The 24831-nt window shown below is 40.8% G+C and overlaps 1 protein-coding gene across 10 annotated transcripts in view; it reads left to right on the forward strand.

Annotated features, from left to right (window-relative positions):
• The first annotated feature begins 327 nt into the window (after positions 1–327).
• mef2d (myocyte enhancer factor 2d) overlaps positions 328–24831 on the forward strand; it is a 59385-nt gene continuing 34881 nt past the window's right edge. For 9 of the 10 annotated variants that reach the window (XM_036539466.1, XM_036539472.1, XM_036539470.1 and 6 more), the window contains exon 1: positions 328–504. The gene's annotated coding sequence lies outside the window, so the exon portion shown is untranslated. Of the gene's footprint in view, positions 505–20742; positions 20955–24831 lie in introns of those variants that run through there. The other variant, XM_036539467.1, reaches the window with a different exon arrangement.

A 24831-nucleotide genomic window follows, 5' to 3' on the forward strand; every position in this document is an offset into this window, starting at 1 on the left:
ACCAGTTCGGCAGAAAACTACATTGTATACCTTTAATTGAGACGTTTCCTTCCTACACCTAATTGAATAGGCGGAGGGATACGCACACTCCATTCAAACATGATTTCCCCCCACGTCCCTCCCCCCACCTCCTCCTCCCCCTCCCACTCACTCCGTTTTCATAAACAGTTCCTTATGCCCTTGCTATGATTGGCTAAGACACATTAGCACCAGCGCCGTATTGGCTGGAAACATGTCAATCATGAAGCAATGCCACTCACAGTAGATGGCGAACACCCTGTACATTGTATCATTTGACTGAACTAGCTAGCCAGCAAAGTAGTTACCTTGAGCAGCATTAGGGGAAGGTTTTTTTTTATTTTGATAACGACGTTAGTAGCTAGCTAGCTGACAGACAGATATTTGCTAATTCGTATTGTCATCATTCGTATTTTATTTTTGCTGCAGTTACAGATTCAGTGATCTTGCTGTTGAACCTCACTGATGTGGATACACTATTCTTGGGTAAGTCACTGGCTAGCTAGTTAACTAGCTAAGTGGCGTTAGCTAGGTAGCTAGCTAGCTGTGTTGTTGTTTTTGCTTGTCTTATTATGACGGCTCGTTTTCGCAACATAAGGGCTTCTCACAAGTTTGTGATATCCAGGATGGGTAGCTAGCTAATAATTTGATTATGTTATCTGCAGCACAAAAGACCACCACCGTTGTTGTTTTCATTTTGGAATGACTAGCTAACGTTGTGTGTGTCGGAACTGAGTTGGCTAACATTGGCTAGGTAGATATGGACAAGCGGTCGTTAGCTATCTTTTTATCTGTAGGTTGATAGTCTGGCTAGCTGGCTAACTTGCTATAATAGCTGTCATCTGTCAAGGGACTGTTCACATCTTGAATGCTAGCTGGATAAATTCCTGATCTTCTTGATATTATAATTTCGTTCGCTAGCTAAGTAGGTATCGTGGATATTGTTTTGGCGTTTTGTGTTGGCGATGTGCGCAACAGTCGTGACAGGTCAGGACAGGAGCTGTCAAAACGACTTGGGTTTAGATTGTTACGCTACCTAGCTCGGTACCGTTCGGGGAACTGCTACAGTAGATTTGTTATTATTGTTCTCAAAATACATCCAACGTTTGTTATCTGGTAACATTACCTGACACGTCACATTTATCATTTAATTGCCACAAACGAACTCTTGCTATCACAGCCAACGCTAGTAGAACTTTAGCTAGCGTCTTTAGCTAGCTGGATAATTAGGCTAGGTGTTCCGATATGACAAACCCTAGCTAAAACTCACTGGACAAGCTAATTTAATGAGACGGTGTATGTGTGGCACGCCTAGAAAAATACATAACTAGCGTTAATTTACTCAGAAAAATTAGTTAACCTTACTCAGTTTTAGTAAACGTAGCACCAAATTCTGTATCCACAGTTACAAGAAACACCTTTTCAGAATTGTTCAGGGTCTTTTCAAAACCTCTACGGTGTTATGTTTTAGCGTGCGAAGTGAGGGATAATAACTACTATGGTAACTTGTTAAACAGCTATGGTGCACATTTCCTTGTTCCGCTGTATTTGAAGAAAATAATACCAGGGCTTTGGAGGACATGCAAGAGATGATGATGAATATTAGAAGGACTAGTGTGGTGGTGGTAGTGGAGTATGAGTAGTTTACCCCCTCTACTGCGCACCTTTGCCATTTCGCGTGCTACTGACTTCTGTACAGCCTGCAAGTTTAGAATATTTTCTTGTGCTGTTTATGTCGTTGGGAATGTTACAGGGTACTGTCCCTCACATTTTTCCAATACAAGACCTATATCATAAATTTAAGTTTAATCTTAAGTTTGTCTTAAATTTAATGCAGCTGGGTAATGAAGAGTGTTACTAATATGTAAGCCTTTGAATGTCACTGATATCCAGCGCTGGAATCAGTGGGACACTGATAAATTCTCCACCTGCTTTTGTCTCATTCAAACACATCTTCTGTTTGGTGAGAGTAGGGGTGGATAAATTAATAGGCTGAAAAGTGATAGGTACATGAACTAAAATATGAAAGAGAGCAATTGGACAAATTCTGGGTTGCCTTCTCATTGTCGAGCTCATTAGCAGATGAGTGCTGTGGTGGTGTAGTCAGGTGGCATGAGTCGCGATTCTCAGCAGGATGTCCTTTGGCAGGAGCTGGCTCCTCTGAAAAGTAATGCACACAATGGCACCCATCTGGAAGGCCTCCGCACAACACTTAATTTTTGACTGTGATTGGACATTTTAAATTGGTGCCGAGTTTTCTGTTAATCAGAGTCATAACCATCACCTGCTCAAAGATCAGGGCTCCACTTTCTTGTCACTCCATTGTGACATCTGGTATAGTACACTGTACATTGCAGTGTATCTGAAATGGAAAACATCAAGCCTATTGAATATAAAGTAGTTGGCTTCCCCCATATCTCACAGCCTCCCCTGGAGGACTTCATTGGGCATAACCCCACACTTGGAGATCTGTTCGAGCTTTATCTTGGAATGTGTCATGTGTCCTGGAAAATGGCAGCTCCATTCCAGGAGGTGCTGTTGTTAGCAGTGGCCTAGAATCTACTAAGGGAAATACACAGCCTACAAGATGGGGAGTTGGGATGGAACTGGGCTAGTTAATGTGAGTGTTATGTCCTCTTACCTCACTGTGGCATGGATTACATCACTCAACTATAGCCAACAGTAATTCATAGTTGATATTTGTAATTCATTTTTTTATTATGGTACTTTGTGCTTTACCCTGCACTCATACTTATGCTTTATGGGTTGGTTTGCCAAATAACCTGATATTATAGTAAGTAATGAGTTGTAATAATAACAAAAAGAATAGTAAGGATTAGTAGTGAGTATGAAATAAAGAGAAATTGGCCCACGCATTACTAATAAGCTATGGCTGTTGATGAAACTCATTTTACAGATCCAGATGTTTCTCTGTTTATTGTTACATATTGTAAGGCGCAAAATAACGTGTTCTTTTCAGAAAAATGTTCTTTTTTTTTTATTTGTTTTGATTGATTTAGGCATAGTGTTGGAACAGTGTGCTAAACAAGTGAAGGACATGTTGCGGAAGGACAAGAGTGCCTTGTGAAGTATAAAATGGGTTGTAATCTACTGTGCAAAATATGTCATGGAAAAAAAAAAAATCATCTGCCAGTTTCCATTTGCTTGAAAGGATTTTTTTTAGGGTCTCAACAACTCCTTAATGATATTACGTCTACTGGAGAGGTGTGACAGGTAGAGAGCAATGGTACATTGTATCCTGCCATAGACTGCCATAAAGTGTTGTGTTGCAGAGGTTCCTCAAATCTTAAATGATAAAATCTTAAATGATACTTTCGTGCAGACAAGCAGTATAGCACATGTGCACTGGTCATTGGCATGGGCACTGTGTAATTGCTTTACAGTGCTAAATCAGGTTTTCTTATAATGACTGATTGCTGTTGTGAGTGGTACCTTACAGTGTAAATGTGCATTATATCTCACTTTTTTTTTTCGGTTGAAGTGAAAATTATAATGCACTCTTTTATTGGCTGAAATTTTCAAATTAGCGGACTGCCTCCCATAATTGTCATAGACATGGGCAACACTGATAAAAGTAGTAATGGCTATTCACAAAAATGTGGAAAGGTATTTACTTTAATGAACCATGTCTCAAAAAGTACAATGCAAATTTGAAATTTCCTAGAGTTGTAGAAATGTAGGCCTTTGTGCCAGCTCTCAAGAAAGCTTGAGAGGGTCATGAGCTGATTAGAGCCGATAGAGCTGATTTCACAAGGGGTGACTCTAATTTGTCTTTGCAATTTTCTGTATGGGCTTTCCATTTCAGTGGGTTAAAAGTGCCTCGTTGCCTACTCTTTTCTGCATTGTTTGCAGTGGAACCTGACTATTCCAGTCGTAAAAATAAAACTCCATCTGTCACAGTCCCTTTCAGAGGAAATGCTGTTGCCCCTACTTGGCTGCTGCTTCTTGGTGGAAGGCAAGTGCAGCAAGGCTCCACTGTGCTCAAGATGCATCTAGGTGCGGAGTGCCGGTTGAAAGATGCGGAATTAAAGAGGAGGGATGGAGCTGGAAATCAAAGAGGAACACCAGCAATACAGAGATTAGGATAAAAAGAAGAGATGATCAGTGTAGCCAGAGGTCCCTAGTGTGTTTGCCTCTCAGAATGCCATGTCCCATGGGACATAGTCTTCATCGCAGTATGATGGCTGTGACCCTTGACTAATATATTCCCCAGGTAGGTGATGTTGTGTGGTAATACACAGTTGAGTTATGATCAGAAATGTCCGGCTTTTTGCAGAAGACTAAGAAGATTTATGTTATCATAAATTAAATCTGTTCGCATTAGGGTGAGACAGCCCCATTCCTTGAAGAATACTGTTGTACAGTACTGTTGTACAATGTCAATTAACAAATAAAACAACACCTAGAATTCCAGATTAGTGTGTCATACTAAATGTTCTGCTTAAATATGGCTAATGAAGTGTTTGACCCAGTTAATACTCGGGCAGATTGCTTGCAAGGACAGCCAGTGTACTGTACATGTATCCTTCCAGGGACTTAGCCTTACATCTCTCTTGTAGACCCTACTGCTGGCAGAACCTAAATGACCTCAGTTTTCATAGCATCGTAGCACTTTTCATCGGAATTAATTGTAGAATGTCACTAAATCTAACGTCACTGGAAAAAGCAGAACAAGTGATTCATTCTCTCTGTCTCACTCATTCCCAGCCAAGTGTGCTTTCCACCAATAAAATCAAGCAAAAGTGTGAATAAGCCAACACATTTTAGTTGCTTTGTAGGTGCTTTTAGCTGAACCTTGCCTTTCTCAAATAAACGTGTCAGCTCAAAATGACCTCTGCCTGCTACTTTGTCAGCCAAGGATTAGGCTAGGCCTACTGTTCAGAATGAGGTCAGTTCTCTTCTACCAGGTTGGAAACCTCTTTACCTCGACTAATCTATCCACCAGCAAGCTCTTAATTGAGCCATCGCCAGCCTCGATAGAGGATTTAAATATCAATTATGGTAATGAAGTGCACTTTGAGAGGAAGAGCCATGGTAGAGGGCAGCAGAGGTGAGTCTCACTGTTGTCATTGTGCTGGGTTTGTGCGACACTCATGCAGGCATACGGCTAGACCAGAGTGGCCAACCCAGCAGCCCATTAGCTATTCATGTGTGGCCCCAGGGGGAAAAAGTTCACCCTTTACAGTACAGATTAATGCTGCGATTAAATGTGGCAATTCAGTTTCACGGTCTCAGTAAAAGTAAAAGTTTGAACACATTATTACTGTGACTCTGAAAATAATGCTGGTCAGTTCTGGCACCTACTCTTGGTCAGGTTGGCCACCCCTGAGCTAGACATTGTGTGTATCAGAACTCGTAGTACCATGTTTTCATGTAATTTCGAGGAATTTCCATGATAATTCTGTTTTTCTATTTCTGTTGCTGCAAATTCAGTGCCCCGAGTTTCATATCTCAGTATCCAAAAGCATAAAAACGTTACACTTCGCCCTCTGCAGTACTCTCTTTCAGGCCACAAAGAAATGTCCCTGTGTGCAGTCTGGAAGCTATGCAAAGTTGGACACTTCCTCAAGGAACCTCTTTTTGTGAATGCCATATTATGTGTAAAAATGATCCTAGTGAAAGTTTAGGATGGGATTTGTGCGTCTGCATGGTTGGTGAGACCAACAAAGAAAATGGGTAATTGGCGAAATAATAATTTTCGCGAAGTTAGGAACTTTCTCAGTATACTGTGTGTGAAAAAATGATCTCATGCAGTGTTTAGGATGAAAGTTGTACATATGCATAGTTCATACATTAGGCCTCACAACTTAAGAAAACAGATAATTTGCAAAATACAATTAACTACAAAGTACATTACATGAAAATAAACATAAAGTACACATTTACTGTCTGTATTAGTGTGCAGTATATTTAAAAAATTAAGATGTGTTAGCACCCACCTTTCACTCAGAGCTAGCACTATCAGTGTCACTGCCATTCTGCAAACACATTTTTACCTTTTAAACTTGATTTGAAGTTTAATGTCAGCTCTGCTGTCCAGAATAGTTCCACTCTGATTCCACACTTCATGATTCCTATATATTTTAGTGTCAAGAGAAATTGAATTATGTTACTTTTTACCCAGGAAGAGCCACTCTCAGTCCTATTATGTGGTTGTTTGAATACCATAATCACTGTCATTCTTGAGAAATGGTGAAGGGACAAGTTAGACAGGAAGCGGGAGGCTCTGAAACTTCTTCCCTGGTTTGGCTTTGATTATGTAAGAAAAAAGTATTTTTTAACTCTTGAAAAGGGAGTGCATTTCTACCACTTTGAATACACTCATAATGAATTTACTATAGGGGGGTACCCTGTTTGATGACTGTTTGCAATCAGTAGGTAGATCTTGATATAAAAAAAGTTATAGGGACACTAAAATTAATCGTTTTTAGACACTGACATTTAATTACATATGCATTTGACCTCAGTTTGTGAGATAAATGAATATACAGTACATCCACAATGCAAACACACAGATTCACATTTTCTTCAAATGGCAAAAGGTGAATTGGGATTTGAGGCTTAGATGTATTCCATGCCAAAGACCGATTACACCAATTTTACTGTTTTAAATTCCAGCAGAATGCAAACATGTCATTGATAAAGCACAGAAGTCAGTTTTTTTTTTTGTTTTGTGGAATTCAAAATGTGTAAACTATAAAGATAGGACAGTTGGGCAAAAAGAGAACTGAATCTGAAGGAGGCTGGCATTACCATGTTACAGCTGGAATAAACTCCAAAGTACAGCAATGTTTATACGTAATAAGAACATGTCTGACATTCATTAATCTGGCAAAAAGTGTATCAGTTATATACTAAAATATATATAGTATTTAAAAGACTGAACATGTCTGCTATTCTAACAAGAGTACAGTAATTCAGTAAGAAAAGTTATGGAGTTATATGACCTTTTACCATATCAACTCATGCTTCCTGTGGGGTTTTACTCTTGATATCTCAGGCATGGTACAGGTCTCCACACCTTTTTAAAAAACAGCTCCTTAGAATTTACAGTTGGTTTTTCCACTATCTTAATTTAAATGGTTAACTTTAATTAGAAAGTTTGCACTGTGATTTGAACCACAAAGACAAATTTATATATGACACTGAAGGTGTGAAGTAAGTCTTTAAACTCGGTCATCATAAGGTTTTGTGAAAGGAACATGATTCCTGATGGTTCAAAAATAACTGTCCAAACTGTCCAGTATTTTTAAGTGAGTTGTGTTTACACCAAGAGCAGGAATCAATTCCATAATGACTTCACAAATTGAAGTGATACTTCTAAGTGTATGGTGGCATACAGGATGGTTTTTGGTTCTGTTTTGAAAATGTTCTTTGGACATTTTTAGCATGTTTTGCAGTTCTGAACACGACTGGCAGAAAATATGCAGAATGCTTTTACTCTTCAGAATGCAGTTTCATGAAAGGGTCTTGGGGAGTTCACAGTTGTGGCCATCAGTGTCACCAAGAAGAGACAGCTCTTCAAGCTGTTAAGGGGAAGTCCTGTCCAAATCACGGAAGTCCTGTTCAACAGTTTTATGTGTTGTACAGTGTTTCAACTGAGCTACAACAGATACCGCAGATAAGTCAGGTCCCCGATGAGCAGTGGGTGTAAACTCATACATAAAATGCTTTAGAACTGGATGTTAGCATCTGCAACGTAGTGTACAACACATAAACTTAAGATTGACTATCCTTTTCAATGGGATAAGTGCACTGTGTGTAACTTTGAGAGAACTATAATTTTGTCACACTACTTGGATTCACACAAAACCTGGAAGTGCTCTAGGAGGGACAAGAAAAAGGCAATCCTTATTCACACTCCTCATTTTCTGAGTGTAGCATTTCTCTAAAAATATTCTGATGTGGACCCTAAATTTATCCAGTCTGACTTGGATAAAAGCAAGAAAGGGGGGGGGGGGAGCTTAAAATATCTAGCTTTGTAACAGGAATGGCATTGTGGATTGACCTCATTTGGGGAGAAGGTAGAAAAATGAATATCCTACCTATTTATATCTGGGATTATCATATGTGTAGGAGTATGCTCTATTGAAGCACTCATGAGAATGTCAATGTTGTTAATGGTTGGTGTGCATGTCCCTTTATGTTTTGCTTTACCAGATCAAATAGTCGCCAGTTGCTAAGTCATTTATGCCAAAGGGCCAGATTTTATTGTATCAGTGTTATTTTAAAAAATAAAAACAATCACGTTCAAGCCCCCACTTTGACGTCAGTCTCTATTTATAGCCTGTGGCAGGATCAAAGGGTAACATGACTGTGGCCTATATACGCTCAGCTCGGTGCAACTGAAACATACACATATGCAGTATTAACATGAACGAATGACACAGGGATCAGCTGTGAGCTGCAGTAGCCAGCATTAACCGTGCAGACTGACACACAGCAGGCCCTGTTGCTCATGTGGCTGAGAGCTGTGGCCACTGGAGGTGTTTTTCCCACAGCTGCAGCACAGCGTCGGTCTTCTTAGCCTCTGAGGAATCCCCAGGCAGCCAGATTTTATGAATGCTGATTTCACAATCTGACATCAAGTCTTCATCATGTATGGCTAAAGACTGAATTAGACTAATGGGGTAGACACACTTTACTGAAGACAAGCCCACAATGAGAGGGCAGCAGTATAGCTAGGAAGAGAATTCATGACACAGTGTATGCACATGTAAAAAGTGGTGGGGCACACATGCTTTATACCATGTCTGCATCTAGTTTCTAAGGAAGAATGTGTGTGTTTGTAGTAAAATCTTTTGCTTTGGAACCCCTCAACCCTTGAGGGGCATGCCTTCCCCACAGTTAATGCTTTTGTACAGCTATTGCCTGTCAGCTACCTTCCCACAATGCTGTTCCAAACAAATAGATATGACCAAGCCTATTAGCTATTATAGCTGTTGGGGCAAGAGGTATCCCCTTGGGGTTGTTTGGACGGTACAAGAGATGCTGGCATTGAGCTGGTCCCTTTGGGGCTTAAGAACAGTATTATATTATGAACCTTTCACAGTAGGAAGTGGTCAATAGAAGGGGTTGGTTACTGAGGTGTTGGCTGGGGAGCTTTAGCTTTTGCCCCAGAAGAGAAAGAGAAGGTAAGAGTGTTGCGAGAGAAGGGGCTTGCCATTACCCCAGCACAGCTGAAACAGCAAGCTCCACAGCCAGGGGCTGAAACCCTACACTTCTGCCTCCCTCACTCGTTTGCCGTCCCCCTGTCTCCTCCTTTGATCTGAGGGCCTGCCATTTCTCACTGTTCATCACCTGCCTGCTCGCTCTCCCTCTCGCTCTTTTGCACTTACATCGTAGTGTTTCTGACACTTATCTTTCAAACGACTGCTGCATTCCTGCTGTGTAAAATGGGGTTGATCTCATGTAGGCTCAATTGTTATTATCCCTTATATTTATTAAAAAAAAAATTAATGATCCAAAAATCAGAAGTCAAATTCCAGCACAGTTTCTGCATGTGGGCAGTAACGCATACAAATGTGCCAAGTGTTACTCCAGTTGTGGATAAAAGAAAGAGAGAGATGAGGGAAATAAGGTATAGCTTTCATATGATTAATCATACTGTAAATTAAAAAATGGCCTCAAGTGTTAAGAGAAGTGGAATGAAGTGGAACTACAGGCACAATGCTTGTTAACCCTTGTTAAAATATGTACATTTCTTTGAGTGAGTGTGGCATCTTGTCAAATAGCTTGTTAAACAGAAGCAGAGATGATATGTAGAGATTAAATTCCCTCTATCACATGTGTTGTGACAATAACTACCATTTCAGCACAATGCTAATAAAACCATATCTCCAGAAGGTGCTTTACCTCACACTATGCGGTATTGAACACTGCAATGAGTTTTTGTTTCTGTAGCACTGACTTTTTTTTGTCAAAAAGAGCAAAAACCCCTTTGGTGCCTGCATTTACCTTCAGTACTATGTTGAAAATCAGGCCCCTTGGCACTAAAGGACATTTACAACATGTTCCCCATAGTTGGGTTTTAAACATATTATATACAAACTATTGTGCCCAATGTTGTACTTATATGGTAGGGCAATTAGGCATTGTGTACACAAGGCGTGCCCGTTAAGAGTTTCCATCAATGAAAGTTTCTATCCGTCCAAATGACAGACAAGAGTTAAAGTATGTAAAGATGGCAAATTAGAATTTCAAAATAATTTGTGTAGTTTGCAAGATATTAAGCTACACTGAACCCTTCTTCCAAACCTACAAAAAAATTAAATTGTACTCATTCAAGATATATAAAATGTACTACATCATTTTAGGTATAATGTTTTAAAATATTGAAAGCTTTACTACATGATTCTTGGTGTCATCAAGTGACCTCAGCAATATCTGTGGGGAAAAAATTTCTGGATTCATTCTAATCAAAAGCTCTTGCCAGACATAAAACTGGCATCATCAAGGAAGTGAATCAGGTCACAGGCCTACAGGAGGTGGTTCACAATGCTCAACCATGCATGTTGATTCGTGGCACATGTTATCTAACATACAAAATTAAAAATCTTTGTGCAGATTTCCCATTTAGCTGTTGTTGCTCCTCAGGACTTCTCTCCTGGTCGTCAGTCAGACTGCATCCCACACATGGTTTTCAGGTCCTGTTCCATGTGCAGTGGCCCAAGACAAGGAGCGAGTTTTAACCACTCCTAGGTTCTCTGGAGGATTATTGCTGCTGTTTATATTATTTGAATGGTTATCACATTACAGCTAAAACCCCAGGCTTAAGGTCTTTTTATCTTTTGCTGCCTGTAACAGGCACTCTGCCAGAGAGAAGAGGGAGAGAGAAAACAAGGGGTAGCAAACAAAATCCACACTCTCTGCTCTGTACAGCACACGCTGTTAGATCATCCCAATCTGAGGAGTCTGTTTCTTCTATGTTTTATCATCCAATTCAAAGGCGTCTGTTTTCAAAGTGCTTCTCCTTGTGTTCTCCACCTCTGTTCTAAACAATATAGTTGTCCTAAATAACAAGCAGCAGATAAAATTCTTTTAATATTCAGCATTGAGCAAAACATATTTTTCATGGTGTGCTGTGCAGAGTCCAACAATGGCAAAATCAAAGAAAGAAGCTGCTGTAATATGATGAGACTTGAGTTTGTAAAAATACCAGGCTACAGTAGTTAATAAGGCCCTCTAAAGTGAACGTACCCTGTCTTATATATGCATACAAATATGATTGGGTTAGACAAAATTATGGAAACATCAAACAATATATGAATATTTATTTATTAATAAACAGTTGGGCTGCCAATTGCCTGCAGAATAGCTTTAATCCTTCATGGAATGCTTTTGAAGGAGTTGAGTAAACAGTGGATATAGCACGACCCATGTTACTTTCTTCCACTGCTCAGAAGTACAGGTTTTGTAACTTTGCACTAGGTTATGTGTTATTGTGCATTGGCATTGGTTACAAGCGGTTTGCACATGGCAGCCCTATCATAACTATAAGCTTTGTGAAGCTCATAATGTAGTTGAGACTGGGACGCAGAGGTTTAGACCCAGTTCTGTGGTAATTAAACTATCCTGTTAAGTGTCCATATATCCCCATTCGACTTACAATCACTGTTTCTCTTTCAGGATGTAGTTCTTCTTTATTTGGTGTATGCCCTAATGATTTTTTTTTTACACTTTTTCCCTTCCCTTCACACATTAAATAATTTTGCTGTTTTGGTGACTGACACACCTGCAGGCACCAACTATTCAACTTCTTTCAAAACCTTTTAGATCTCTCATATTGCTTCAGAAACTCACATATTAAAGTGCTGAATCTAAAACGTCTTTTATGACAGAAACATGTTGGAAATTACGATATCACACATACACACACACACATACACACACACACACACACACACATACACACATTTGGCAAGCTGCACCTCAATGCATATTCAAGTTTCCTTAGGCAGAGTCAAAAAATTTCCAGAGCACTTGCTACACCTGTTAATGATTGTTGAGAAGCCTGCTTAGAACACTGGTCTAAGCATTGAAATCAGGTCTGAATTTTATCAAGGTTTTGTGATTTATGTGCTTCTTTCTGTTGACGTTCACACCTAATTTCATTGCTTAAAATTAGATAAAGAGTTCACTTGCAGACAGAATAATTGTAAACATTTTTGTTAATTTACAGTCGTATACAGGGCTAATGCAGGAATATTTACTCCTAGTTTGTATGTCACCATAGTGTATGTCTGGCACAAGAGCCTTTAAGTCTGTGGAATGAAGAGGACCTCAGTCTTTTTACAATGCTGGAATTGGTTGAGGGAGGAGGTATGCTCTGCTGCTTGGCAGTTATCAGTAGTATTGTATCGTATGGTATGCTCTGTTGATGTAAATGCTAATTGCTCTTAATTTGGGCCATTTTTCAATACTTTGCTGAAAATAGCATATTCCTTACAGGAATCTGAGATGTTGCACTAGCCATGTAGAGAATGTGCATTACATCTTTTTTTTCCAAATGGCCAATGTTTCAACTCAAAGAAAAGACTGGGTCCCAGTTCAGTTATCCTTAAATTTCAGCATGTCTTAACTTCTTTGAAATAACATTATAAGCTTTGATTGTTACTGAAAATACAGAAAATGTTGAAATGTCAGAAACTGAGAATTCATCAAATTGGGTTTTATTAGCTCTAATTAGGTTTTGCTAGATCTATAAAAAGCCCATTTGTAGCTGATAGATGCCGCAGTTCTCTGGAGCTGCAAATGCACTGTGTAATCGAGAACATCTCCAGGCTGTCAAACACGTTGTCAGCTTCCAGTACAGAGAGAGAATAAAGAAAGAGGGGAAACCTTGCTGTACAGGAGGTCTTCATTTCCACCGATTCCTGTAGTGTAACAGGTGTGGCTTGGAGGAGATTGGTGGTGGGGGCTGGGCCTAGGATGTGGAAGAGGGGTTAAAGAGCCCCCCCACCCCCACCTGTAGCTTGTCAGCTGTTGGGAGTCTGTTAAAAAAACGTCAGCTGTTTCTGAGCAGATGACTATGTGTGTATATGAAAGAGGGAGGAGGTGTGTGTGTGTGTGTGTGTGTGTGTGTGTGTGTGTGTGTGTGTGTGTGTGTGTGTGTGTGTGTGTGTGTGTGTGTGCGCGCGCGCGCCTGTGCATGCGTGTATGTGTATGTGCATGTGTGTGTTTCAGCGCGTGCCTGTGTGTGTGTGTGTGATCGCGTGTGTGGGCTCCTCCAGTACACATCAAATGCCTCGTTGCCTGTGGGGATTTATTTTCGCACAACAATGAGGCCTGCCTGTATTGTGCAGTGTGACAGCTGAGCTGTGCTGAACCGTTTCGATACCCTCTGCTTCTTACTCCAGGGAGTGCAACTCCAGCTTAATTATTCAAGTCACCTCCAGCGACAGAGGCAGCTGCTGTGCTCTGTGGGGTCTGTCCTGTGTTCCGAGGCCTGTGCGACTCAGAGGGACAGGATGTTCAGAGTGCAGTTGGCTGACAGCTGACCAGCATTGCTGGAGTGATCTCTTTTCCTTCCCGTCTGTGTTTGGACCAAAGTCAGGGCCTGCTATTGAGTTATTGGACTTGCAAATAACAGTTCATTCGGAGAGGCTCCATTGCTGTGTAAAATGAATGTATTAAAATCTATGACAGGTGGTATCTGTAATGCATTTATGCATGCAAATGACATGATTTGATATACCCTTCGTAATGCCACTTGAAAAACTGAAACTTCCGAAAGATTTTCATTTTTACAAATTTGCATGCAAGATTTTAAAGGTATTATTCTACCTCATAATGGCACACCCACAGATGCTCTTCATAACACCTTGTAATAAACTCCACATCATCTGAATACTACCATTTATAATCATCCTGTCTATGTTAAAATAAAGTAAAATGGCAAAAAGTGTAAAATCTGATCCAAACTGGCATTAAGTCACAGATTTAGAATTTCACATTACCAGCAGAATGTGCCAACATGGTTTTCCACTGCAGACAGAACATTAATTATAGCTGTGTATTAGTTTCATAATACATCAATAGTCCCAGAATCTGTTCACCAGCGCTGGTTAGTTAATTTAGTCCAGTGGTTTAGACACTAAAACAAAGCAAGCTATATTGTGTCTATATTGTGATTTTAATTTTAACGTAATAAACAGTTCAGTAGAGTAAACAACAGGAGCCTACTTTGCAGATTGCAGTATATATTCATGTCTGTTGTTGTCTTTAGGTTCACCTTACCACAATTATTACTTTTTTAATGTGACAAGGAGCAGTATTTTCACCTCTTGGAATTTATTAATGGACATGTTTGTCCTGTGTTCCATATACAATCTTTTTTTCATGTGTAGAAATGTGTTATTTTGTGATTCAGCTTGCTGTGTTCATCCACATTAGCGCTTAAGAGGATTCCTCAGCTGACACCATACCAAATGGATAAATCTGAAAAAGAAGGGACACTGGGTGGCAACAGTGTGTCTTGGGAGGCGTTGAGAACCAACCTGAAAGCCTTCATAGAAAGCTTAGGAGCCCATGTGGTAGCAGCTTATCAGAGCTGGGCTAGAGGAAATGGCTTGGGGTGCCTGTTAGGACATGTCTCCCTCTCTCACCTCTGCCCTTTAACTGAGACAGCTCCTGGGCTGTGACATGCCCCCTCCGAGTTTCCTTGGATTGGGAGAATGAGAGGGACATTTGGCACGGACCACAGAGGATGGCACATTCGGACACAGCATATCAAGCACACTGCTGGCTGTCCTTAAAATCTCACCTTTGATTTTAAAAGTCTAACATTTTTTTCTGTACTATTTTCTTCTGTGTAGCATACTACAGCAGACTAGTGGCTGAAACACGACTCTTGCTTCCGTAAGTTTTTAGTCATAGTTTTTTGGTTGAAAACGTTTAGTCACTTTGTATGAAATTAACATATTTTACCACAGTCAGCTATTCCACAGTCAAATATTTTTATTTTGACATATCCCATTAGTGGCACTTCTGTGTAATCTTTCAATACATTAGCTTACAATGCATTAGCTTAGGAGACCATCTTTGCAATGTGAACTTCAAATATTCTGCTTCTCGCAAACCACCTTATTTTAAGTTGGATATAACTTCCAGGTGCAAGAACATGGTTTTGCTGTTTTCTTTAAGATTAAGGACATGCCATGCCTTTGATGTCTGGGGCGCAGCTGCAGAAGCTCTAGAAGTCGATGGTTTGTCTGTACTTTTGAGAGTCTTCAGCAGCTGTCCTCATTTAGGTCATGTAATTGTGCTGACTAATTGGTCTTGATGAATGAAATCTTTTCAATTCTATTCCATGCCCTGTATCTTCAGGAGAGGGGCCCCCCCAAAAGGCTGCATGCGTCACATTTTTAACACCACGGAGAGAGAAAAGAAACAGGCCTACGCTACACCTCATCTACACATGCTGAGTAGAAGCAAGAAATACGGAGGTTGAGGAGGATGTGTTTGCATGTTAATTTCCTGAAATTACATGAAGTGACCTGATACAACCATGCTAGAAAGTCATTCAAGGGTAATGATAATGAATCAATAGAATATCCATAAAATACCTGCCAAAACTGTTATGTATAATGCTTTCCATATACAGCCAAATGCAAATACCAGCATGCAGTTAAAGTTCTGGTCTATACATTTTAGTTCATAAAAGGTTTCTATATCAGTATTTTTAAGAAAATGATGCTACTCAAATTGTTCCACCGACATACAAATATTGGACCTTTAAAGTTTGTCACAAGAAGGACCCAACTCCAATGAAAAAATGTGAAGAATCACATTATCAACTGAAGTAGACAGCTGACATTTCACTTGACTTCACTTCAGTTCCCAAATATCTGCTGTGTGCAGGCTGTTTTTGGCCTTCTCTGCATCCCCAGTCTCAAACTAAGACAGCGTGTGAAAAGCAGTACTGGACACAGTGGAGCAGCTTAGTTTTACTTCGTCATGTGCTGTGCGGTTCTGATTAAGTATTTTACCAGCAAATATAATTTCCAGGCTAACAAAACAGTGCTTTCCTTGTATTAAAATGTAAAGGACAGAAAACACTCTATCCCAGTGTTTGTCTTGTAGCTCACAGGAAATGCTCCATACTGCTGTGGAAACAATTTGATTATATCCGACTGGATCAACTACCTAACATCCGTTCCAAATGCTTCTTCACGTTTGTAATTGGCTTTTTAATTAATAGTTAATTTAGTCCAGTATAGATAACAGACCATAGATAATAGACCATTGGCATTGGCAGTAGTCCTTGTGGTCAGCTATTAAAAAGATTATTTGGTCGCACTGTCATGGACAAGAAAGACAAAGCACAAAATTGGGTAAATTTGTAAATTGGGTAAGTTTGTAAATTTTAGTAAATTTGAAGTAGTGCTGGAATGGGACACAGTGGGTTGTGATGATTCTTTGTTTCTTGGCTTGATCCCTTGTGTGCATGTTTATTGTGCTGTTGTTCTCAGAACCTAAAAAATCTGATTAGAGGTTTGAGAGAGCTGGTATATATCCCTATTCCCTCGTTCTCCCCCCAACCCCCCCCCCCCCCCCTCCTGGCTGCCCTACTCCCCCACCCTCTTGCCCTCACACTTCAGTCCATGTGGCCAACACTGCACAGACGTGGGCTGCACTCAAATCTGTCGCAGGAAGGGAGAGGACCAGAGTCGCACAAATCCCCTTATTAGGCGGAGGGCCAATTCGATCAGTGCTGTGAGGAGACCCCTGGGGAGCTCTCCACAGTGAAGGAGGGAGGGGTTAGAAACTGGAGAAAAGCATCTTGTTTAGGCCATTACCAAACATTTGCGTTTGTTATAGCTGCAGATATTTTGTTTTTTTTTCGGAATTTGTGCCATTTAAGATCAATGTAGCCCATATTTTTGCTACAATTTGCAGGCAGCCTGCTTGATACAGAATGGGACACAATGTTCCCAAAGGTGCTTTTTCACTGGTACACTGAAGTCTTATTGCTTCTCAAAGTTTTACTATTGATTAACCTGAACAAAATTGTTTTCCACACAGTTCTTCCCAAAATTATTACTGAATCTTAAATTATCTATCAAATCTGAAATTGTCTCCTCGTTTGCACGTGGATGATGCCAGGTTTATCAATCAGTTTCACTGGCCTAACCACTCCTCCGGTGATGTAGGTTGAGGCTGCGCCATGTTTTGCTTTGTAACACAGCAATAAAACAAGGGATGAGAAGGTGGAATCCAGTTCTAGATCAGTCAAGTTATGCTACCGCACACCCAAGAAAAATGTTGTGATATCAATGTTTTGACTTGAAAAATGACAAATGGGATATGAGGTCAACAATCACGATGTGATTGGTAAAGCCAAATATATGTTGTGGTCTGTAAGACGTGGTGAAGAGGTTTGTGGAAAATTCTAGATTTGTGGATTTATTTGAGTTAATGGGGCCACTGAGTATGCGGTATTCACTTATAAATGTTTGCTGTGAGTGTGTGTGTGTGGGTGCGAACACTGCCGGTGGTGTGGCTTCTACCACCCATTTCAGTTGAACACATGCAGCCTAAAACAAATGGGATCAATTGGTTCAATGACAACTATGCGAAGATGAACCAGTCACAGCCCCAATACTCATGGAGAGCATAGTAATAATAAATAGTTATAACTATTAACAGACAAAAATGTTCAATATTTACAACAAACATTAAAATCACTAGTAATGTGTGTTTGTGTCAGTGTCCCCTCAATAGTCATCATAAAGAACATTTACTGTTTGTAATGTTTAAATGAAACCTACGTTTTTGTCGCTGAGCCCAGATTCTGAAATCATGTGGAAATGTTTGCCAGTGTTACTAATCAGGCCTGTCTCAGTGCATATGATATGTCATGGAAACATTCTGCATCAAGTCTCAACTACTGGAGTTAAGAGGCTCAGCCAGCTCTTCTCACTCTGCCAGGAGTACCTTCACAGTGTGACCATTCCCCTATTAAACCAAGTCCAATTATCAGAACAGACATATCCATATCAGAAAACGGTGTAAGAAAGTAGGAACACCTGAGGTCTGCAAGTCAAACCTTGCAAAACAGCTGTGAGGATGAACACAGACAAAAGGGGTGGTGTGGTGGGGTGGGGGGGGGGGGCACCACACAAAAGGTGGGTGAACAACTGTCACTGTGTTTACAACAGCTCGCAGATCTGAAGAGAGAATGTACACACCATGTGTACAGGAGGTAGTGTTAGTATGACAGGCTGCTTTACAACGACCTAACCCCCTACTTCCCTCATCCCAGAGCCGGCTCTTGCTCCACAGACACTGATGAATTTGAGGCAGTTGCTGAAGACATATTAGGGGCAGAGTTGGGGTGCTGGAGAAGGAAGCGGAACACAGGAAAGAGACTCCATTGGGGTCACTGCCGAAACAGAAAATCCCAGGACAGGAGCTAGATCTCCAGAGCCACGGCACTTTCTGTGTAGGTCATTTTCATGACAAACACCGACCTCTGTCCAGGACTTCTCAGGACGCAATTGTTGCCTACAGGTTGATCGGATTCATTCAGAGGTGTTTGATTTCCACCTCTGACTGGAGGAACAACCACAGGGTAAGGGGTTGCCATATTCCTGCTTAACTGGTGTGAATTCAGTCCTTTACTCAGCGGTTTGCCTGCACAGTGGGCATACTTCTACTTGATTAGGGGTGGTTCTTTGAAAAGATTTGTTTTTGTCTTCGTGTGTGATGGACAGAAAGGTGGTGTAGGTTGATAGTGTCTGAGAACTGCTGAGGATTTATTGCTAAGTGTTGTGGAGTGAGGCGACTAACAGCTACGCAGGAAGACAGGAGGCTGATACATGGAAATGATGTTTGAGGTGACAGTCTCCTTTCTTTCAGAGGGTGCCATGAGACCAATTTAAAAGCACCATTCAAATGCAAGAATTTTATAATTATCAAGCACTACCTGCTGTAATTAAGTGTGAGGTAGCTAGTGTTTGCAGTACTACACTGAAAAAGCACCAGATCCATTTACTTCTCTCAGTTTTATTAGTGGGGCCAGACTTTTTATGGAAAAAAAAAGTTTAAATGATTTGTAGCAAGATGTTGTGAGCACCTTTACAAACTCCCAAGCCTGCTAAGGTCTAAAGGCATATACATTAGAAAGGTGAGAATTTGCTATATTGCTTTCTCAGAAGGGAGGTATACTGTTGTTTTAAACCTGAAGTGGGGTCCAAGGCCTAATGTAGATGGAGTGTTTAGTGTATGTGTGCCATATACAGTATGGCTAGTGATCCTTATGACTCCAAGAACTTCAAGTGCGTAGCTTCCAAAGGACATTGGTTTGCATTGTTTTCACACATTTCACCATTTCACACATTCTGTGCAGTGCTTTGGAAATGTGCTTTTCCTTCTGACAGTGGTCTAATGGCCACATTTGCAACTAAACTACAGTAGCTTTACTGAATAGTCATTGAGATTTCTCTTACCATTTTCTCTGGCTTGTTAGCGTGGGAAATTTCAAATCCCCACAGCTGTGAGCTCAGGAGATGTTTATATTTTTGTGACAACAATTTGACTGATTGTATGGGATGAGGCAACTGTACTGAATGACAATATCTTAACATAATCTTTGAAAGGTGTGTAGATTTTGTTGTGAAATTCAGCATTACAGGTCTGAGCTGGGCAATCTGAGATGAAATTAAACCACATGTATCTGCTGATTGGAACTGCAATACTGCTGACATTGACAAGTGTGGACAGTCTGTTAAGAAAAAAAAAAAATTACCTTTTCAGCAAATTCTAAATGAATGTGGTTGTATAGTATTGCATTTAAATGTAGGGGAAATTGAACTCCCATGGTACTCACAGCAGTGCTGAATGCTTTCTTCTACTCAGGTGTGTATGCATGCAGCCAGGAATGAAAGTACTCTGCCAAAATCAGTCTATCAGAGATCAAGCTGTATAAAAGAGTAGTGCGATATGAAAAATATAAGAACTGTGTTCTCACACACACACGCACACACACACACACACACACACATACATACCACAGTCTGCCTCAAAGAAAAGAATAGTATTCACTGCAAATCTAATTTGTCTCCTCTTGAAGAGTTGGGAATAGTTTCACAAAAGCAGTAACATAAGGCATTGGGTTAGAGAGGAAGAATGAGCAGATTCATTGAGACTGCGGTACACTGTTTGTGATTTCCTGTTCTTGTCCCATAGCAGTCCTCTTCGTGGAGGAAGAAAACAAGGACACTGCCAGAGAGAGTCATCAATGATTATCCATTAGAAGAGTATTTGATTTGATTCAATAGTGTTATGAGCACCAGGAGCGCTTAAATTCATGGCATTTAAACATACACAAGGTATGAGGTAAGTACTGACAATGAATTGATATGAATGGAATTTTACATTACATTACATGCATTTAGCAGATGCTCTTATCCAGTGCAGCTTCCAGCACAATAGAACATAAATGTATCCATTCAAGTTAAATGATTAATTTCTTCATTCAAGGGAATTAGCGGAATTTCATACTATTTTGTATTATCATTTGCAAGTAAAGAAAAGAAAAAAAAAAAAGATGTTTTCCCCTTTTGGGTTAACCTAGTAATGTTTTCAGGGCAAACAAGACTAATCATCAGAATTCTATTATGTCAGCTCTGACAGTTTTGACAGAATTGTTTATTCATGTTTAATATTTGTGGTGATATATTACTGAGAAGCATTAACCATCAAATAAATAAGAAGCAATGTCAATAAAATTAGCTACCATGTGTGGTTACGCCAACAGTTTACAGAAGTGCATTGCCTGCATTTGTTTTTAGATGCTGACATGTCATAAAATCTTGAAAATCCTTGAGAACATTTTCATTGTAGGGAGTCATAAAAGTCTCCCTGAAAACTTCCATTCTCCCTGAAAAGTCTTGGAAATCTGCCCCAGAACAGTTAAGTTCTTCTCTTCTGTTCTCTGATTTGAAGTTATTCACTGTCAAGCCTAGAAGTGTCAGATATTGGCCAGCTCACTAGCTTGTATTCTACGCTCACTACCAAAAGCTGTTGGTGACATGTGTCATTGTGATACTGAAGTCTCTCCTCAGAAACATACATCATATCATCAGTTTGTTTTGAATGGTTATTTTTAGAAACTTGTTGAGTGTCTCAATCTAGAATAGCTGACCTTTTTTGTTTGGCCGTGGCTTCAGCAGCCTTCTGTTGAGGAGGACACGTTAGACTGGTGACAAGTGACATCTTCCCCACAGTTGTCATTGTTAATGTCATCAGTGTTGGCAGTAATGCACAGATCTCTCAAAGGCCTCAATTTTGCAGCCCATCTTGTTTGATAAAGACTACCCTGAAGTTAAAGAAGGACAGGAGGCAGCGGATGATCACCTAAATTGCAGGGATACAGAGGGAAAAGAAGCCAATGGTGTTATCATTCTTTGTGGCATCTGTGGTCTCTGCTATGTACAGTGTGAATGAGCTGTTTTCATTCCCTTTGAAAACCAGGGTGGTGTCTCTTGTGATTGTCGTCATATGGGTTGGACTGCATTATTGCTCTGACTGGTTTGACGCGTTGCACGTGTTCACAACAATCAATCGCAGTATCTGACGTGCAAGTCCTCCTCAGTGTTCACATTTTTCTAATTATTTCAAGACCTGTGGCAGGAAAGTAAATATCCAGTACCTATCGAGGGAAGGAGTGCTCTGTGTGTGTGTGTATGTTTTGTGGGTGTGCTTATGCGGGGGTGTGTGTTTGAGTTTGAGGAGCTGCAGTATAGACAGGGCTCACAGCAGGGGCGTGATTCACAGGCTGAGGAGCACTGATCCCCCCCCCCACTACAGAGAAGTGCTGCCCTTGCACTGCAGCCGCACCACACCCTCCAGTCGGGGGATCATGTTTCCTAAGCCACATCTCTGAAGGGGGTCGACAGCTATCCCATACTGCACTGCTTTTTGGATCTCTCACAGGTTCACAGTTGCACTGATGTCGGTGATGAGAAGCAAAGTCACAATAATACAGTCACGAGTGATTGTGCCTGCCTGTGCGTATGAGGCAGCAGGCTGGAAATACCCCACGGTTGGTGCTAGCTGCGCACACCGAGGTTGGTGTAAATCACAGGGTCCCAGTGCGGAGCGGCGGTGATCTGTGTCCCAGTTAGCGGCAGTGTTGGGTAGAGCTGCTGACCTGCTGGAACCAAAGGCGAAGCTGGAGTCCTCCGTGACTTTGCCGTCAGCGGGACAGCTGCAGTCCAGTCCAGCCAAGCCCATGGGGGGGTGAACCCCATCCAGCCATACAGGGTAGTGAACCCCTGCCAGGTCCGGTGTCCTGTACTCGCTGTGCTTCCCTTCCATGTGCCAACATGCACTGAACAGTTAACTTTAATGTGTTTTACACACAGTCCTGCAACCAAGCACCATTATGGAGACCACCTGCACTGCAGGCTCATGCTCACAGTAAGGACATGTCTCACCTATAGACCAGTCTAGCTTTACACCAAATTCCCATAAATTTCAGACAAATTGTCATTAAAGGTGCTTTGGCACTTGTTTCAAAGAGTGAGGGTTCTGTGGTGTTGTGGGAAAATTCTCAAAGAGGTTTTGGCCATCTTAACTGGCCAAATGAATGCTCCCCCCCGTCCAACTATGCTGGGCAAAATGGGCTGCTGTCATCTGTGTGTATTACATATGGGTGGTGCAATATCATTCCCCCTCACACATACATAAGTACTGTTAGTCTGTAAAAATAAATCCAGGGATTTTTTTTTCCAACTGGTTGATTATTTGGGAGATTAATCAGATCTCTTTTTTTCAAGTTAGTTACACTACTGTAGTGGTATTCAAACAGTGTGGCATCTGGGGGAATTGCAGGGGGTGTCAGGGTGTGAAATGTATTTTATGAATGAGTTTGTAATGATTCATGAAAAAATAATGTCAAAGAATATGACATTAAAAACAAAATCCATTTCAAAACATGTGTCAAATGTGTTATTTCACATAGTATGCCATTGGGCATTCTAATTCCTGAACTCATGTTTTTTTTCCTTTTGTGGATTCAGTGTGGGCATCTGTCATGAAAACGCAATGTAGATTCCTGGTGATCACTGGTGTCTCTGCAACAGTGGAAATTAGCAGTGTTCTGTAAGCAGATGGGAGGGGGGAGGGGCTGTAGATGCACCGCTGCATGAGTATAACTATAAATTTTGAAAGATGGTCTTCCTTTGTTTACAATGGTATGTTGCAGTTTACAGTTGCAGCATGCTGGCTAGCCAGCATAATGTTACATGTAGTGCAACATTGTGTAAGTCTGAACTTGCTGTGTTTGCTTCGGAGAGTTATACTTAAGCTGTTTGCGTTTATGGTCTCTATTCATTTTGATATCTGTGTTGTACTTCACTGCTGCTTCAATGTTATTAGCCAGCTATATAAGGTTATTCATTTTGCAAATTAATTCGCAGATACAGTTAGCAGTACTATCATGGCCTGTCCAACCTTTTGTGTTTTCTCTAGCATCATGGCAGTGCTGAACTGGTAGAAAGGCACTTGTTTTACTCTGCTGAGGTCAGAGTAAAGCACAGGCTTTCCGCAGGGCCTCAAATTTAAAAAAGGACATGGTTTAGCAATGGTTGATCCAGCCGGAAAGGGCACTTTTGAATTTTGAACCTAAAGGTCAGGGGCATGAGCCCCCCCCCACCCCCAACCCTTGACATGCATCTTCCTAAGGTACTTGAGAAGCTCCAAGATATGATAGCAGCCTGACTCTGCTGATCATTTTATGTCAAACGTCAGTAGATTGATAGCTAGTTGTGTTTTTCCATTGACTTGTGGCATTCTGTTCCTTTAGCTAGATCATTTTAGCTGGCCAACTGCTTGCTTTCCTTAACAGAATATATCTCGAAGTGTCAGTTCAGAACTGTCAGTGCTATCAGAACTAGAAGTCAATCACATGGAGGTAAACTGCAGAAAATTTTGTCAGTAATTTTGTAATACACTCGAACACAACCTAGGATCTCTTCTTTCCTTGAAAACCCCACCCCTAAGTTCCACAGGCCAATTAACCTATGACCTATGTATCACTCCCCAAAATGCAAACAACAATATTATTATGATTTTTAAATCTTTTTAAACTTTTATTAGAGGAGGAGTGAGAATCTGCTCTCTTAGTTGGGCTCACATCATTCCAGTCTGTGTTGTTCAGGATGTTGGAGAAGGGAACTGTGTGGTTTCAGAAATCATGAATCCCCTGAAACTGAATCCCAGTAGTATATTCAAGGCATGGGGTGCTTCATTACAGTCAGCATCTCGGGGCACCGTTTTGCCTGCTGTCCATAATTCTTTAGTTTGTGATTAATAGCGCCTATACCAGTGCTACCATGTTACACCAGCTCTTTTGTCTTTATTTTTATCAGTGTTTAAGACACTGTTTAATAAATGGATTTACAGAGCAGTGCAGTATGGGTTTGGAATTGCAGTCTCAACATTATGAAAGCTGGGATTTGATGGTTTTGTATTATTCACTTGTGCTGGAGACACTTTGATTAAACAGCGGGGCTGCTCTGACGGGCCGTGGTGTGGAGTGGGAAAGGTGATGGATTTCTTTGCGCTGTTTTGGCTGGGCTCCAGCCCTCCCCTGGCACTGACTGTAATCTCAGAGCCCCAGGCTGCCTCGCATTTAGTTACAGGCAGGCACACCATAGCTAGACAGAGCCCCCACGGGCCTTACCCTGACCCAGTCACGCTCAAACAGAGAGACTCATGAACTCCTGAGAGTTGTTGTCTAAATGAGCTGATATCTTCATAGGAAGACATTGATTGAAATCACAA

This window comes from Megalops cyprinoides, chromosome 10 (genome assembly GCF_013368585.1).
Source record: "Megalops cyprinoides isolate fMegCyp1 chromosome 10, fMegCyp1.pri, whole genome shotgun sequence".
NCBI classification, from domain to species: Eukaryota; Metazoa; Chordata; class Actinopteri; order Elopiformes; family Megalopidae; genus Megalops; species Megalops cyprinoides.